The sequence below is a fragment of the Hypanus sabinus genome, unplaced genomic scaffold, assembly GCF_030144855.1.
Source record: "Hypanus sabinus isolate sHypSab1 unplaced genomic scaffold, sHypSab1.hap1 scaffold_282, whole genome shotgun sequence".
NCBI classification, from domain to species: Eukaryota; Metazoa; Chordata; class Chondrichthyes; order Myliobatiformes; family Dasyatidae; genus Hypanus; species Hypanus sabinus.
The window spans coordinates 88,967-108,198 of NW_026780961.1; positions in this window are offsets into that span (position 1 = coordinate 88,967).

Here is a 19,232-nt window from a genome sequence, read left to right on the forward strand (position 1 = left end):
TCAAAATGAGGTAAGCACTGATGTGGTCCAGTGCTGATGAAGAACTACACAGCTTGTCGGTACAGCGAGTACATTTCATATCTGGTGGCACATAGTGGGACGTGTTGGGGTGGTTTTGGTGTCTGACCGACCAAAGTGGATCTGCTGAATATATATTAAAAAATCAATGACGTTAATTGAAAGTCTGCAGAAGGAAACTGGGAAGGTTCTCATGTGTCCCTGGATCACGTCCACACTGAGGGGAAACCGGTTCTACTTGCAGAGGAAACAGCAGGCGTGACTGTGAAAAGTGCCGAAAATGCTGGAAACATCGATTCCGGAATGCTTGTGGGAAGAGAGCCACAGTGAAAGTTTCAGGTTGGAAAATGGGAACTGTTCTGACCGCTGACAATACAAATGTGGAAAAGTTGTAAACAGAGCCGCTGACTGCTCACTTACTGGTCTCGTTGCACATTTTGGTAAAATTACGCAGAAGGATCTAAGTGAGCTAATGCCAATAGTATTAAAGTGTTTGTGTTACATGCCGACAGCTTTTGGACCCGAGACACCGGTGATGTAATTTGTTGGTTCAATAGCAGAATCAAAGGTGGGACTCCGTTACTGCAGATTGATCCCCTGTATAAATCATAGCTTGTTGCTGTATTCAGCCCAGAGTGTCTTGCCGAGCTGTGGAATTCAGGACAATAGCGTTCACTGCGTCACTCAAGTGGGATATACAGTAATGTGGCGGATAGAAGACATTTACTACCCTGTTATTTCAGCCGTTGGAATTCCCGGTAAGTCGCTATCACATCTGCAAACGGCAGAAACTGAGAGTTAATTCTGATATTCGGAAGTGTTTCTCTAGCTACGTGCTTCCACAGTTACCTGCCGTGTCCCCGTATTTCTGCCGTGGGCGGAACGCGCTGACAATATTACTCCCATTGCTTTGGAAGCGGGTCTAATGGAGCCGAGATGCTGCCTTTGACTGAATTCCTCTCTCCTGATTGGATATCATGGAATAATTGTGAATCGAATTGTCTGCACAGTAGGACACGGGCTATACTACATCTGTGAGAACCAGCCGTCCTTCTGTTACGTCCGTATAAATCGTCTGTGAATTGCGCGGCTTGGTTATGGAACAGAGAGAATAGCTCATTGATTTCCGACATGTGAGTAGAGGGAACTGCAGGTGTGGATTTAATTTCATTCCTGTGCTGTTCAGAGCCAGTGATGCTGTATTGAATGTCCATCCTTTACTGCGCCCGAGGAAGAATTTAAGCAGCTCTCCTCTCGTCGGCTTACGAATTCATTTTGATTTAACACTATTACAAAATTCGCGCAAGTTCTCTTCCACGCCGATAATACATGGCTTCTTATGTACTGGGGATTCTACGCTGTGAGCCAGAAAAAAACCCCCACAAAATCTAATCTAATTCTATCACACGGCTGCTCCGTTACCCTGACTAGTCAGTAATTTCTCTGCTTCTTTTCTTCTATTTTGCAGTTAACCAGTTGGCGATTGCTATCTTCTCCCGAGGTAAGCGCGGTCTCTCCAAATGTCTCAGACGGAACCTGCTGGGAATGGCAGCGGCCGATCTCCTGGTCGTTATCTCTGACCCTCCGCTGAAGTGGAAGGTTATGAAATACTTCTGGTCTTCCTTCCTCCATTGAACTCCCGTTTACAAGTTCGTCCCTTGCTTCCTTTGAGCAAGCACCTGAATCTCTGTCTGGCTGACAGTCGCCTTTACCAATGACAGTTTTGTGGTCATTTGTTGTGAAAAGTTGAAAAGAAAATATTGCATCGAATGAACGGTTGTTATAGTCATAGGCACGGTGAGTGTTCTGGGCTATTTAGAATGTATCCCTTTCTACTTTACATTAGATCCGTTGGTGCTAGTTAACGGAGTTTCCTATGGCTGTTTGACCAGAGCGAGATTCGTGGGTCGCCCTCGTGGGTCGCACTCAGATGATTCACCGTATTTTCATTCCTTGTCTCCCGTTTATTCTGATTTTATTGTTCAATGCTCTGACAGTTAGACGGATTTTTTCCGCCAATAAAGTCCGGATGGTGCTCCCCGGCAGCGACGGAAAGGATGACAGGACCCGGAAATGGAGAACCGAATGAAATCCGTCGTTTTACTATTCAGTATAACCGGTAGTTTTATATTTCTGTGGTTAACACTGGTGGTTTTTTGATATCTACGTACTGATTGCAAATATCCCTCGTTACAGGGACGCGGATCCGACTTATATCGCAGTATCCACGGCGACGATGCTGCAGATCCTCAGCTCCTGCACCAACACATGTATTTACTCAGAGCAATTTCAGAGAGGAGCTGCAGAACGCGGTGAAACACCCACTGAAACTGTTAACCAAATTCCTTAAATCGTAGATCGGCTTGCTGATTTCTGCAGGTGTTTTGTCAAACACCATGTTTCCTTCATAATTTATCCACTTGCCGATACGGTATGCAGAACCACGGGTAACAACTGAGCGCTCGGAAATACGCATGCATTTTGTGATGATATATTTCACTCGCTGCTTACCCAGTACAGGTGAAATGTGTCGTTCATCGAACGTGTAATATGTAATGGTCACCTCAGCAGTAATTCACCCCGATGAAGGGTCTATAGTCGGGTCACGCCCGTTTTATTGTAATAATGTCCATTACCTCTGACAGTGATTTAATCCGGGTTGGTCCAGTTAGGAAAAATCCTCTCCATTTCTACATTCTCTCCGTTGTTTCTGATTCATTCTTTTTAGTGATGCTCACGGTGTTTTACTCTCAATATCTTTCACGTTGTCCTCGTTTACTCCTTCCCCCACGTCCACTTCTCATCAAAATTTAATCTCATTGCAGACTAGTGAGTTTCATCGTGAGGGAAGATGAACGGGCTGAAACAGAGCGTGTATATTTTTCTTTTTTTTTACTCTATCTCCATCTCCGACCTGCTCCCTCGTTGTCCCTGCATATCTCCCACGCCTTTATCTCTGTTCATATCCCAAGGCCTCGTGACAATCTGTTTCTTTCCTTCGCCATCTATACTCTGTTTCACTCTTACCACACGTCCGGTTCCCTACAGAAAAAAATAAGTCTCATTCGGGAATATATATTTCTATTGATGATAAGTGCACGCTGAAATTTAATGAACTTCCAGAGCAACTGCAAAAAGTTATTTGTTTTGTTTCTCTCCCGAACGAACTGAGTTCTATCTGGAAGGTTTGCCGATGTTTGAAAAATAAAAGAATGATACTGGAAATCCGAATTAAAATTGTTTTTAATGATGTTGCACTACTTTCTTACGGAACATTACTCACTCTGTTGCATTTCCAGTTCCGTCTCACTACTGTCTGTCCTGCAACCGATTAGCGGTACACAACACTGGTGATTCTCCTCGCCCGGGGCTGACAGAAGTAAGAGTTGACACGACCGATATCTTTTCGAACGCACAATAGATTTATGCACCTCGCGCCAGTTACTACTAACTCGACGCTTTGTTATAAATAATGTTTCTAGTGAAACTTAAGGATTATACTTAAGGTGCAATGTAAATACATCAGATGTTTGCATGTCAGGATAAGCTGTCGTTGGTTAACATCTTAGTCCAGGTGTATTTTCAATTCCGTGTATGGCAGCGCAGAGTTGCTCTGTAAGTCTATTCCATCATACGTCAGGGAAACGGGAAATAACGTCAGTTATGTTGTCTCCTGTTGTTTGACTGCACCTGGATCCCTCTCCAAAATCAATATGCTGACAGACTAGCCCACGACGGCAGCCGAGCTTGTCCCTTTAACCACGTGCCCATGGTAGCGTTACATCCATTATTATCGTTTTCACCTCTATTCCTCTGCAAAATTGAACCGCGCTTTGTCCTGCAGGCGAAGTGGGTTCCACGGACGGCATTTCAGAACATCCGGACATTTCCAGTCAAGGGCTTACAAATTTCAAAAATTTGTCCAATAGCCCGAACTTCACACGGGGTCTATAGCCCAATTACCGTGGTGATGCCAATATATATATATATATTTGGATATGATGCAACAGAATCGACTTCTGAATTCGCTTCTCTTTATTTCTCCCCGTTTCCTGTTCGAATACGCAAATTAAAGTCATGTACTGTTTTGAGACCCCTCGATGTTTCGGAATCGACCCTAGAAATGGCCTCATTTTTCCTTCGATAGTTATTTGACTTGCCATTTGTCACCCTCCTGCCCCTCTGCTTCGTTTGCCTGAGCGTTATCAGGCGGGTTTGGGATGTTTGATTTTGTTGTATGGCTTCTGCTAACATTAAAACTTTGTCCAGACCTGATTCGGGCCTGAGCTCAGGCTCTCTAGGTGAGGATATAGACATTGAGACGCATCCCCTTTCTTTTGTTTGGACATCGTTTGGTCAGTCTGTCTATTTTTGTTGTTGTTGTTGTTCTGGAGGTTGATATCACTTATACCTCCAGAATTTATTGAACTCAAGTCAAGTTTACTCTCGTTTAACTACACACATGCTCACCGACAAACGAGACAACGATTCGTCGACCCAGAGTGTAGGGTACAGCAGCACACGCAACAGACAAACACTTATGAAAGCAAGAACATCCTCTGGTGAACTACGCACAAACAAACAAAGTGCATAAATCAAAACACATTACTGCATTATAAAATCATAATCCTACGTAGGATCTCCGTCTCCACTACCAGTTTCTTGTTTAAATTATTTGACTTTCTTTAACTAAAAAGACTCCAATAGGACCACCGTCCTTGTGTCCAACCACACAAACCACTAGTAAAACGAATCACATATCTAGTGCAGCATATCCACTTTTCAACCAGACCCTATCAGGAGGGAGATTAGCGGCACCAATGGAACTTCCAGGGATTTTGTTACTCGTTCAACTTTCGGGTTCTTCTTTCTCGTTTTCTTCTTTACCTTCACAGCGAAGACTCTCCCCGCATTCCTGATCAACGTCACTGTTGCTACTTCCCATCCTTCTTCAATCTACTGACCTGGTCCTGCAAAGGAAAGACAGTCAGTCGCAAGCAGAAGCACGAACGAAATTTCGTTCTGTTCACTTCTTGCAGTCTGATTTCTATCTATTGGTTTTGTTTACCTACCGGATAACATCTTGGGTGCGACTCGGATCCTTATTTCACACAATACTTCACGTAATACTGCTGTCTCTCCTACTTGGTTCCGCCGATCCCATCCTTGCTGGCCGGTGATGGGCCAGGTTCTGTAGGCACAAAACGGAACACCCAACGGGTGCCGAACTCGAATGTGCCTCTGAGACATAGTTACTCCATCGTTTCAATCCCGTTTTGTCGGGATCCTGCTGGACTACAGCAATTTGGCAGAGATATCTCAAAGTGAAGTGCGGTACCAGACTTTAATTGGCGAAACTTTTATATCATGCAGTGTGGAACTCTGTACAAGTAAAAGGCTTGCCTGTAGATCCATTAGCAGGGAAGCGTGCGAAACCGTAGAACAATAGAATTATGTCATAATGTTGTTTTCTTGATTTGTGGGTCATCCGTTTATACCCATCTGACTTGTGCAGCCGGGTTATCGTTCCAAGGAGTATTGGTGAGAAGATGCTATTCTCAAGTGGAAAACGCAGAGGTCTGCAATTTCACAAAACTGAAGCAACATACAGCATTGGAAACGTTATATTCGGAAATGTCGTCCACAAGGAGCGTGGTTGGAGATTAGAGAGAGACAGGGAGGTGGCGAAGAAGGTTATGAGGGAGGGAGAACGCCGATGCGGTTTAGCAGGAGTCGGGTCAGGGGAAGGAGTCACCGAGGCAGGTTGGATGATTCGGCAGCACTTTCCAATGGTGCCACTGCAGTCCCAGAATGCTGTGCGTGACGGAAAGCCCTCCAGACCCTCACGGTACATTTTTCACGGTTTTGACTCACTCTTCCCTACACATCCTCATCGAAGATTTACCACGTCCGCGCAGTCTTTCTGTCCCACGTCTCTCTGCCCAAGCCTGGTCTCTTTCCCTACCCCATCCGTCTCGGTCTCCCCCAGCTTCCGATCTTTTCAGTCATTCGAAATCTCTCTCAACACCCTGCCTCTATCTCTATACTGTCCCTCTCCTGCCACTATTATCCACTGTCCCTCCAGTCAATCTCTCTCCACATTGCTCTCTTGTACCTCACTCCATGGTTCTTTCTATCTCCATTCTTTCTAACCCCAAATCTCCCTCTCCCCACACTCGCTTTCTACCGTTTCCTTCTCTCCGTCTCCCTCTTCCCCTCTATCACTCTCTCTACCTATCTCTATCTCTCCCCCTTTCATCTTTCACCCCAATCTCGCCTTCCCACACATTCTTTCTTCTACCCCAGTCACGCTCAGGTTCTATATCTGTAATTAATTTAGATCACGTTTTAGAGATTTGTTGTCACTTTGACATTTTTCGGTTTATCATGTTAAGAATAAAATCCAAATTAAATCCACTGTGATACAAAGCTGCACAACAAAATGAAAACATTCAAGGAGGCGAATACTTTTCATGGGCACTGCATGGGTAATTGAAAGGAAGGTTTAATTCTTAAAATTGTTTATTCGTTGACATGGTGGCGGAAAAAAAGAGATGTGGATCTGGTTAGATAAGTATGCTGCTGCGAACCAGAAATGGATTCGTTCTGGATTGGAAAGCTCTGGAGCGAGCCTGGGCTCAGCTCTTTGGAGGATGAGAGCTGAGTTGATCGACTTATGCGCAATAGTAAAAGGCATAGACAGACTCAAACGCCTGTGTCTTTTTCCCAGTATGGAAAGAACAAAAAGGAGTGGGAAAATACGGCGGGAGGTTGGTTATAGGTTTTCTATACAAGGAAAAGGAGGTGCAAAGAAAGCGCTGCCAAACATCATGATAGAGGCTGATATATTGTGGCGATAAAACAGACATTGGCACATACAGGCTCTCAGTTTGATATATAATTTCCGTACTTCTGCTTTTCACAGTGAACGCGCCGACGATTGTCATACTATCACGGGGAAAGTGCGGACTCTCTAAAACAGTCATCCGCTATCTGCTGGCCATGTCAGCGGCTGACATAGCGGTCGTTTTCCTGGACGTTATATTGATGAAAATTCCGAAGGCTTTTCCGGATGAGTTCTCCTTCCTGTTTTACGTCCGCGTGTGTAGAACCCACGTCTTCTTAATGCAGGCCGCCACAGCTTGCTCTGTTTGGTTCACCGTCGCCTTCACCTTTGATCGATTTGAGGCCTTTTGCTTCCAGGATCTACTCCCTAAGTATTGTACCGGGAGAACGGCGGATGAGATTCTGACCTTTGCGCCTTCACTGAGTTGCTTAAAGTTCTTCATGGTCCAATATATATATATGTATATCTTCCCTTTAACATGCCTTTGCATGCAGAGTTGAGAATTACTTCTGTCACTATTTTGGACATTAAAGTGTGTTCTTCGTTCTGTCTTTTCAACTGTGACCCCATTCCTTGTTGTTGTCCTGCTCAATGCTTTCACCATCACGAACCATTTAGTGGTCAGCAGAGCCCACAGCAGACTCCGGGCTCCAAGTAGTAGTCAAACTTACAGCGACCCCGTAAACCTCAGAAAATCCTTGGTTTTACTGCTGGGCGTCTCGGCAGATTTCATCCTGTATGGGAATGGTATGGGGTGATGGCTGTCTGGAACAGGATGGTTCCTGCAGTGGACGTCCCACGTTGTTTGCATATACCTTCATTTTTCAAGGAACTGTGCTGCATGCTGCAACATCTGAGCTCTTCACCTCGTCAGTCAGACAGAGCTCAGTGAACAGCTGAAGGAGATGCTACATTCTCTATACTTTGAAAAGGATTCGACACTGATGGTCTATGAAACCAGCGTCCTTCACTTCTGTTTTCAGGAAGGCAGTCGAAATGTTGCTCATTGATCATCGGTGTTGCTCGAAGTTCGCCCTGGATGGACGGACACAACTGTAGTTACAACCCTTCATGTCCCTCACCCTTCCCTGAGGATCCTGACCAACCTCATCCATTGCCTCTCCAGCTTTGTTCAGTTCGTTAAGGAGGTTTAAACACTCGGTAACCTCTCGGATACACCACATAGTGTAGACTACAACCACAAACATAATACCAAATGTTAGCCCCAGAAACGTACCAAACAACAAAGTATAGAAGACACTGAATAACAAACAATGCTGCTGTTCAAACACATTGAAAGTTTCAATGTTATAACGCACCACAACCTAATAAACATACTAATAACATACAACCCGTCAATGGGATAGTCACAAATCGGAGCAATGAAATTGACAAATAAATTTGTAGACTAAAGAATCTTGAGTTTTTAACTCAACTTCATTATTGAAAGGCAGTGAGGCATCAATGGCTCAAAAACATGGAAATAACACATTTGACTCGCACTCACAATAAAAGTACTAAAAGCGACACAAACCAACTGCCAGAGGAACTCCACAGGTCGGGCGGCATCCATGGAAGTGAATAAACAGCCAAAGTGCCGGGCCGAGACCTTTCTCCAGGACCGGAAACGAAGTGGTGAGACGCCAGAACAAAAAGGTAACAGAGGAGGAGAAGGGAAGCTGGACGGTGATAGGTCAAGCCTGGTGGACGGGGAAACTAAAGGGATGGAGAGGAAGGAACCTGACTGGACTGGGGAATGGACCATAGGAGAAAGGGAAGCTGGAGAGAACCGATGCGGAAGTGATAGGCAGGTGAGAAGAGGTAAAAGGCCAGATTGAGGAACAGAATAAAAAGGGGAAGGGTGATCATTCTTTCCACGGGAAGGAGAATCGATATTCATGCCATCAGGATTGAGGCTACCCAGACAACATAGACTGGAAGTGGTTGCTGCTCCATCCTGGGGATGGTCTCATCGTGGAAGGAGAGAAAGCTGCGGAACAGGAATAGGAATCGGAATCGGAGGTTTTGCCTGGGGGAAGGTCTGTTTTTGGTCGCTGGAGCTGAGCTGCTCGACGAAAAGGTCCCCGATGAATGATGGGTCTCGCCAATATAGAGAAGGCTGCCTCGGGAACACTGGACACACAGACTACCCCAGTGGATTCATAGGTAGATTGTTGCCTCACCTGGAAGGGCTGTTTGGAGACAAAGACTGGTGCTGAGGTAGGACGTGGATGGGCAGCTGTAGCGCTATGGCCTCTTGCAGGGATAAACACCGGGAGGGAGATGAATAGTGAGGTTCGGAATGAAAACGGAATAATGGAGGAAGTGATCCCTGTGGGAAGTGGAGAGCGTTTGTGTGGCGGTGATGGGGAGGTAAAGATATTTTTTTTCTGCGATCTCCTTGGAAATGGCTGAATTTACAAATTATGATTTTTGGGTGCGGAACGTCATGGCATGGTAGATAAGAGCAACTTCATCACTGTTAACGTGGTGGAAGACCTGGTGAGCGCCTACAGGCTGATCCCACTTTTAAAGCGATGCTACCAACAAAGATATCAATACCTCCCAACTCATTTCGCCGCTTCCCGCAGGGATCACTCCCTCCATAATCTCGTTTCTTTCAGCCCTCCACCCCTAACATCCTCACGGCGCTTATCCCTGCAAACCCCCCAAGTGCTACACCCACACATTCATCTCCTCTCCAACCATTAGTCCAGGCCCAAACGCGTTCCCTCCAGGTAAGCAACATTTCACCTGTGGATCTGCTGTGGTCATCTGTTGTGTCTGGTGCCCTTGGTGCGGCCTTCTCTACATTGGTGAGACCAGTGATAAACGGAACCTCATTTCCTCGAGCACCATCGCGGCAGCGTGAAAAGCGGTGCTTCCCAGCGTCCCAACATTTTAATTCTGATTCCCATTTCCAATCCGACATTTTCAGTCCATTGCTTCCTCTTGTGCCGTGCTGAGCCTTGCCTCAAGACGGGGCAGCCACAACATATTTTCCGTCTAGGTAGTCTCCAACCTGGTGTTATGAATGACGATCAAAAAATATCCCTCCCTCTCCCATCTTCTTCTGTTCACCTCGCTGGGTTCATGCCTATTTTCACCTGCCTATCACTTCCTAACTGCTTCTGTTTTTCCTGTACTCCACTGTCCGCTCTGATCAGATTCCTTCCACTCCAGCCCTTCGCCTTTCACCTGGTTTCCTCTATCACCTTTCCCCTCCTTACGCCATTTTTTTCTGGCGTCTCCCTCGTTAATCTCCAGACCTGAAAAAGGTCTCAACGGATACGTCAACCGTTTATCCATTTCCATAAATGCTGCCCGCCCTGCTGACTTCCTCCAGCGTGTGTTCTCTCTCTCTCTCACTCTCACTCTCACCCTCACCCTCACCCTCACTCATATTTGGTTTCCAGCATCTGCTGAATTAGTTATGTTTCAAATATCTGTTTCAAAATTTGAAATGGATGGAGACGCACGAATAAATTAATCATTCAGAAATAATTCTCACCCTTCGTGTTTTCAGAGATTCCCTTGTCGGAAAAAATGTGAAAGGAAGCAAATCAACTCTAATCAGAATTTCTAATTCACCCCAAAAATAAACACAAACAAGTATCACGTCTGATTTTCTGCTCCTAATAGGGGTGGATTTTATACGAACGAGAAACACACTGTAATAACACATCACTTCACAACGGTGGTGCACCTCAAAATAACGCAGAAGCTGTGACACTTTACCAATTCAGACCATTTCAGCTTCAGGAATGTTAATAAAATATCAGCAAATGTATAGAAAGTTATAATCACTGTCACAAAGAGCAGGACCAACAGCTCCGAATGCAAACAGATGGAGACAAGATCAAAGGCCTACAGCACCACAGGCTGATAAAATGTCTGCGATTATAAAATATTTTAGTCGGGCTTTGACCAGGACAGTAATAAAACCTCCCCGAACCAGTGTTATGTGTTTGTGTTATGTTGAATTGCCAACACATTTGAATCTTTCTCATTCATTCCCGTGCTGAGAACTTGGATCAGATTCCCACATGATGGATGGTTCTCTTCCTGCCACTGTCGAGAGTAGCGCTGCACTCAATGTGGATAGCCGATTTAGAAAGCAAATCATTTCTGGAGTGATATCTGGAATACGAGGGAGTGTTTTCCACAATTAGAAATTGCAGCCAATTTTCCAGATGGAGTGTAGGGAAATATTTTGCAACAATAACAGTGAATGATGAGCAAATCAGCATGAGTTTCGCGTGTAGAGGTTATCATTCGAGGGAACAATTAATACTAACTCTCTCCACTTCTGATCTCTCTGTGAGGATTGGCATGTGTTTCTTCGTCTTACCCTTCCTCAAGTTCACAATCAGCTCTTGCGTCTTACTGATGTTGAGTGCTAGGTTTTGACTGTGACACCACTCCACCAGTTGGCATATCTCACTCCTGTACGCCCTTGCATCACCACCTGAGATTCTACCAACAATGCTTGTATCGTCAGAAAATTTGTAGATGTTGTTTGAGCTATGCCTAGCCACACAGTCATGTGCATACGGGGAATAGTGCAGTGGGCTAAACGCACACCCCTGAGTAGTGCCAGTGTTGATCGTCAGCGAGGAGATATTCTCACCAATCCACAGATTATGGTCTTCCAGTTAGGAAGAGGGCACAGCATCAGGATAGAGGGGAGTCCATTCAAAACAGTGATGCAGAGAAATTTCTTTAGCCAGAGGGTGGTAATTCGGTGGAATTTGTTGCCTCATGCAGCTGCAGAAGCCACGTTATTGATTATATTTAAGGCAGAGATTGTTAGATCCTTGACTTGACATGGCATCAATGATTACGGGGAGATGGCTGGGAACTGGGGTTGAGGAGAAGACAAAAAAAGATCAGACATAATTGAATGGCCGAGCAGACTCGATCAGGCAGAGGACCTAATTCTGCTGTTATTCTTTTTGGCCATTATGATATTAGATGTAATTATGATATGAAGTACAGAGCAGCAAACATAAATGAGAGGGCATCTCAGAAAAATGAATTATCACTCTGGGGAAAAACGCTAACCAGTGTAATCAGTATGTCCCTGATGGAAGCCATCCCAGTGATCTGAGCAGACAAGGTGTTGACAAAGAAACATCGAGTGCCCGACTCAGAGTTAGGGACAACTACCCAGAATCCGAGGGAATTACAGGAAAAACTGGTTGACATTAAAAAAAAATCAACAATACATAAAATACAACCAGGGTAGTAAGTGCAGAAAATGCCAAGAGAAACCAGACACAATCCAAGACATTCCAGGATCCTGCAGCAGTTTCACTCAATCTTAGCAAATAACATTCAACAAAATCTTGCTTTAAGAGTCTCCATCACTTCATAAAGACACCATAAATTCAAGCCTGATCCAGTTTTAGCGTCAAAATTTTACAAATTATACGATAATCAAAACATTATTTCAGATAGGGCAATCCATAATAACCACCTGAATAAAATATTACAGGATAAACAAGCAGGAACAGCTCCTTCAGTCGATAAAACTATTCCCAACATACACGTTCCTGAACCAGTGGAGCACCTCACCACATGTATTGCTTGTGTCATCAGTCAGACAAACAAAAGATTTTCTCTGTCAATCAGCTTCCAAATGTTTCCACTCTGTTGCAGCCACGTCCCACTGCTGATTCCCTTCTCCTCGTCATATGTTCTTACCCCGACCATTGTCCAGAGCCCCAAACTTTGCCCTGTGCAGACCTGCCTCTGGTTTCTAACTCTGCTACGTTGCACATCCAATTGATGGTTTCCCATTCTGCTTTCAGTCTTTAGACTAAGAACCTTTTAGGAGCAGGAAAATGACCCATAATGTGAAAATCAGCCATGAATAAGGAAATTAACTACCAATGCCATTCTCCATCAGCCCAGAGATTTGAAGGGTGAAGAAGATCTCAGACAGAACTGCAGTCAGCTCGACTTCTTCAGTCTGCAGGAAATTCAAGGGAAACGTCTTCACCCACAGAGAGGTGACTGTTTGGAACTCATCACCACAGAGAGATCGAGAGGGGAACAGGGGAAGATTTAAAAGGACCGTCATGGAACTGAATCATTGGCAGGATCAGTTGGCCTGAGTTAACTCTCTACTGTACACTAGGTGTGTTATAAATTCACTAAGTACTGATGACAAACTTCAAAACAGAAGTGGTTTATTTGTATCAGATCCAGAATATTAAACTCCAGTCCCATTAAAGGTGAATGTGGAGCAGAAGAAACTCCTCCCATGCCCAGTGACCAGGGTGCTGTACTGGGTGTGGTGAGCAGCAGCAATAATTGCAGAGTTCAGCACTGACAGTCAATCTCAAAATTGCATTCAGCAATGGTGATGGACAAATATCCAGCATGCAGTTTATTGAAAGTTTCTCCCAGTGTGAACCCGGCAGTGTGTCACAAGGTTAGATAACTGAGTGAAACATTTACCACATTTCCCACATTTACTACAGGCGAACGGCCTCTCGCCAGTGTGAACACTCTGGTGACTCTGTAGTGGGATGATTGAGTGAATCTCTTCCCACAGTCTGAGCAGGTGAATGGCTTCTCCCCGGTGTGAACTCGCTGGTGTCTCTGTAGGTGGCATGACTGAGTGAATGTCTTCCCACAGTCTGAGCAGGTGAACGGCGTCTCCCCAGTGTGAACTCGTTTGTGAATTTGTGGGTCGGATGACCGACTGAATGTCTTCCCACAGACTGAGCAGGTGAACGGCCTCTCCCCAGTGTGAACTGATTGGTGTCTCCGTAGGTCAGGTGGTCCATGGAATCCCTTCCCACAATCAGAACAGGTGAACGGTTTCTCCCCTGTATGAACACGGTGATGTACCTGGAGATCAAATGACTGAGTGAATCTCTTCCCACAGTCTGAGCAGGTGAATGGCCTCTCCACAGTGTGAACTCGCTGATGTACCTTCAGTTTAGATGAGAAAGTGAATCCCTTCCCACAGTCTGAGCAAGTGAACGGCCGCTCCCCGGTGTGAATTTGCTGATGAGCCATTAGGTCAGATGATCGAGTGAATCCTTCCCCACAAATTCAGCAGATGACCAGCCTCTGCCCAGTCTGAAATGACTGTAAGTCCACAAGTGGGAAGATCGACTGAATCCCTTCTCACACACAGAACAGGTGAATGGCCTTGCCCCAGTGTGAACTTGCTGATGTACCTTCAATTGAGATGACCAACTGAATCCATTCCCACTGTCTGAGCAGGAGAACATCTTCTCCCCTTTTTTAAATTGGCATGCATGCCAGTCGGTCAGATGACCGAGTGAATCCCTGCCCATGATCTGAACAGCAAGGCTGGTTGAATGAATCCCTTGCTCCACTTCTTAAATATCTGGACAGAGACAGCAAATCTGGTGTGCTGTGTTTGAGATTCCTGTAGACAAATTCCTTCAAATTTCTAACCTGTAATAAGATTTACAAAAACCATCAATGGATGAAAGACAACATTACATATGAGATCACTTCAGTTGCTCACATGTGATCTGTTACTGTGAGGTTCAACCCAAGTTGGAGAGAGAAATCACCTTTTGACTGGACACAGTGCTGGTATCTGGAATTACCAACGAATTCCCTGATGCTCTTCCTCTCTCTGAGAATGGGGCATTTCAGCCATCTCCAATCTGTGACCTGGCTCAGTTGACTCTCTCCACTGGTATTATTCCCTGTTCCCACTGAGCTGCATGGGTGCCTGGCCCCACAGTAACTGAAATACTCTCACACAAATAGCCTTTGTTGACGTACAGCTGGGATTTTCTTTTATGTACTGTTAATTTAACGTGCCACAATTTTAACACCATGTAAATATCTCCTACTCAGATGTATGGTTGGTCTGCACATCTGTTAAAAGGAAATTGAGTGAATGTTATTATTATTTAAGGTTCTTGTCATAGACATGGAAAAGTACAACACAGAAACAGGCCCTTTGGCCCATCTAGTTTGTGTTGAACTATTTAAACTGTCTATCCCCGTACACCTACCATCCAGGTACCTACACAAACTTCTTAGATATTGAAAATGAGCTCGCATGTAACTGTTGGGCAGTCTGTTCATTCCTCACCTGGATGACAGTCTGCATGAAGAAGTTTCCCCTCATGTCCCCATTAATGTTTCACCTTTCACCCTTAACCCATGGCCTCTGGCTTTAGTCCCACCCCATCTCAGTGGAAAAAGCCAGCTTGAATTTACCCTGTATTTAACCCTCATAATTGTGGTATACCTCCATCAAATCTCCCCTTAATCTTCTACATTCCAAGGAATAAAGTACTGACCTGTTCAGTCTCTCCTTGTAACCCAAGTGCTCCAGACCTGCCAACATCCTTGTGAATTTTCTCTGAACTCTCTGAACTTCTTTTACATCTTTCATGTAGGCAGGTGACCAAAACCGCACACAATACTCCAAACTAGGCCTCACCAATATCTTGTACAAAGTCAACATAACGTCCATCTCCTGTACTCAGTACTTCGGTTTATGAAGGCCAATGTGACGAAATCTTTCATTCCGTCCCTATCGAACTGTGACACCACTTTCAGTGAGATATAGACCTGTTTTCCCAAATCCCTTTCTTCTACAACACTCCTCAGTGCCCGACCAGTCACTGTGTAAGACATACCCTGGTAGGTCCTACCAAAGTGCAACAACTCACACTTGTCTGCATTAAATTCCATTTTCCATTTCTCAAACCATCTTTCCACCTGGTCCATTTGCACTGCCAGCCATGATAGTCTTCCTCGCAGTCCGCTGAATCCCCAGTCTTGGCTTCAACCACAAATTTGCTGATCCATTTAAACACACTATCATCCAGATTACTGATATAGATGACAAACAACAACAGATCCATAACTGATCCCTCTGGCACACCACTAGTCACAGCCTCCAGTCAGAGAGGCAACCATCAGCTACCACATTCTGGCTTCTCCCAAGGACAGGGTCTCATCCAATTTAATATCTCATCTTGAATGCTGCATGTCTGAAACTTCTTGACCAACCTCCAATGTGAGACTTTGTCAAGTGCCTTGCTAAAGTCCATGCAGACAACATCTAGTGCCTTGCCTTCATCCACTTTCCTGATAACTTCCTCAAGAAACTCTATTATTGGATAGACATGACCTACCATGCACAAACACATGCTCTCTATCCTTCATAAGTCCACATCTATCCAAATACTTATTTATCCGGTTCCTGCACATACGTTAGAATAACTTTCCCCTTACTGATGTCAAGCTCACCAAGATACAATTTCCTAGTTGATTTTCAGAGCCTTTCTTGAACAGTGGTACAATATTGGCCGTCCTACAATTCTCCACTACCTCACCGGATACTAAGGACGATTTAAATATCTGTGTTTGGGCCCCAACAATTTCTGCACTTATCTTCCGCAGATTCCTGGGGAACAACTTATCAGGCCCTGGGGATTTACCCATGTTAATTTGCCTTAAGACAGCAAACACCTCCATCTCTGTAATCTGTACAGGGTCCAAGAAGTTGATGTTGATTTGCGTCACTTCTACAGACTCTGTGTCCATCTCCTGAGTAAATACAAATGCAGAAAAAATCTCCCCCATCTATTTTGTCTCCTCATATGGATTACCATTCTGATCCTGCAGAGGATTAATATTTTTTCTTTGCAATCTTTTTGCTCTTAACATACCTACAGAATCCCTGAGGATTCTCCTTCACCTTGTCTGATGGGGCAACCTCATGCCTTCTTTTATTTCTTTCACAAGTGTTCACTTGAATTTCCTGTACTTCATAAGTACCCCATTTGTTCCTATCCACCTGTACCTGGTATGCACCTCCTTTTTATTGATCTGGGAGATGGAAGCCAAAGGGGTGATAGAGCTGCGTGGTGGGAGGTGGGGCATGGGGGGGGTAAACTAAAATTGCAGGGGGAATAACAGAACAGATAGTGGTGGGGTAGTGCAGACAGGTGTTGTTCAGACCTCAGACAAGGTCAGGAATGAAAAACGTTGAGCATGATGCAGTGAATATGCTCAGCCCTGTATATTTCAATACAAGGAACACCGTAGGAAAGGTGGATGTGTTCAGGGCATGGATCAACACCTAGAATTATGAGACTAGGATCTGGCAACTGTGGACTGGGACAGGCTGCTTTATGGCAAAGGTATGCTTGGTAATTGAGAGGCCTTCAAAGTGAAATTTTGTAAGTACAAAGCGGGTATGTGCTTCTTAGAATAAAAGGTACAGATAGAAACTGCAGGGAACCTTGGATTTCAAGAAATATTGAGACCCTGGTGAAGCACAAAATGGAGTTGTATAACAGGGATAGAAAGGTAGGTTCTTATGGAGTATAAACAATGCAAGAGAACAAATAAGATATAAATCAGGATGGCTAAAAGAAGGAATGAGTTTGCTGTTGCAAAAAAGATGAAGGATAATCCTCAGGGATTCCAGAGACAGATTAAGAGCAAAAGGATTGCAAGGCACAAAGTTGATCCTCTGGAAGACTGGAATGGCAATCCACGTGTGGAACCAAAGCAGATGGGGAGATGTTAAATATTTTTTCATCTCTATTTACTCAGGAGATGGACACAGGGTCTATGGGAGTGTGGAAAAGGACATGACGTGGTGCTCCCTTGGACCCTACAGGAGGCAAGTGCAGAAGTTGTCGGGCCCCTAGCAGAGATAACCAAATCATCCTTAGTGAACGGGGGGGGGGGGGGGCGGTTATCAGAGGGTTGTAGGATAGCCAAAGTTATTTCACTGTTCAACATAAAACATTGAAATCCACAGCATATTCCAAGCCATTCAGCCCACAATGTTGTGCCAACCACGGAATTTACTCTAGAAACTGCCTAGAGTTTCCCTAGCACCTAGTCCTCTATTTTCTAAGCCCCATGTACCTGTCTAAGTGGCTGATAAAAGACCCTATTGTATCTGCCTCAACCACCGTTGCTGGCAGTGCATTCCACCCACCCACCACTCTCTATGCAAAAACTTACCCCTGACTTTCCCTCTGTATCTATTTCCAAGCACCTTAAAATTATGCCCCCTCCTGTTAGCCATTTCAGCCCTGGGAAAAGCCTCTGACTATCCACACAAATAATGCCCCTCATCATCTTATGTACCTAAACAAGGCACTAAGCATAAACAAGGAAACTATACATTGTTTTCAGGATTTGTTGGAAGTATGCAAAATAATGAGGGTACAGATAGGGTCACTGCAAGGAGGTTTTTTCCACTGATGTTGGGTGGGATGACAACCAGAGGTCAAGTGGGTGTTACGAAGTACTGACCATGCAGGCTGCCCAAACATTTGCTTCTGGCCCTTTTCCTTTTTAGATAGTTTGAAATTGTAAAAGATGGAGATTAAAAAAAAACATCCTTGCTTAAACCATTAAAGAAATTTCTTATCTTTAACTTTATGCCTTTTGGAATTCAGGTCATCTTTTACTCGTTTAGCCATTCACAGTAAAAGAAATTTTGACCAGGGGTGCTCAAACTTCTGCATGCCAGTGTATATATCCTGTTTCTTCCAAATTACTTCCGGAAATTCCAGCCATTGCTGCTCTGTTTTCATCCTTGCCTGTGTTCTTCTCAAATCAATTTTGACCATATATTCTCTCAAGTCTCTCTAACTCTCTTTATTCCACATCTACTCCTCTGATGTCAGGCTGAATTTGATCACATTAAGATCACTTGCCCTTAGTGTTCTTTGAACGTAAGTGACGTAATAATTTCTGGATCATGACAACACGCAATCCAGAATAACTGATCCCCAAATGGGCTCAACCATGAGCTGTTCTAAAAAAGCATCCTATAGGCATTCTGGGAGTTCCTCATCTTGAGACCAACACCAACCCAATTTTCCTTATCACTTGCATGACAGCCCCTGTTGTAACGTTGCCCTTTTGGTACACATTTTCTATCTCCCATTGTAACTTGTGGACCACATACTTACTACTGTTTGGAGGTCTCTATACAATTCCCATCAGGGATCATTCTTTTACGTTTCCAGTTCCTTTATTCTACCCACAGATTCTACACCTTCCAACCCTATGCCAATATTAAATTTTACCAACACAGCCACACAACCCCACTACCAGCTTGTTCTTTCAAGAAACATAATTATCTGTGAAACAAGACGACCTGCAGATGCTAGAAATCTAGAGAACTACACACAAAGTGTTGGAGGAACTCAGCATGTCAGGCAACGTCTATGGATGGGAATCAACATTTTGGGCCAAGAAAGTTTATCGAGACTCTTGATACCCACGAATCTGGAATATCAACAAGCAAGTAGTGCAAAATAGAGAAAGTCTTTGACAGAATTTAGTTCAAGACTTAAAAATCTTGGCAAACAGAGCTCAA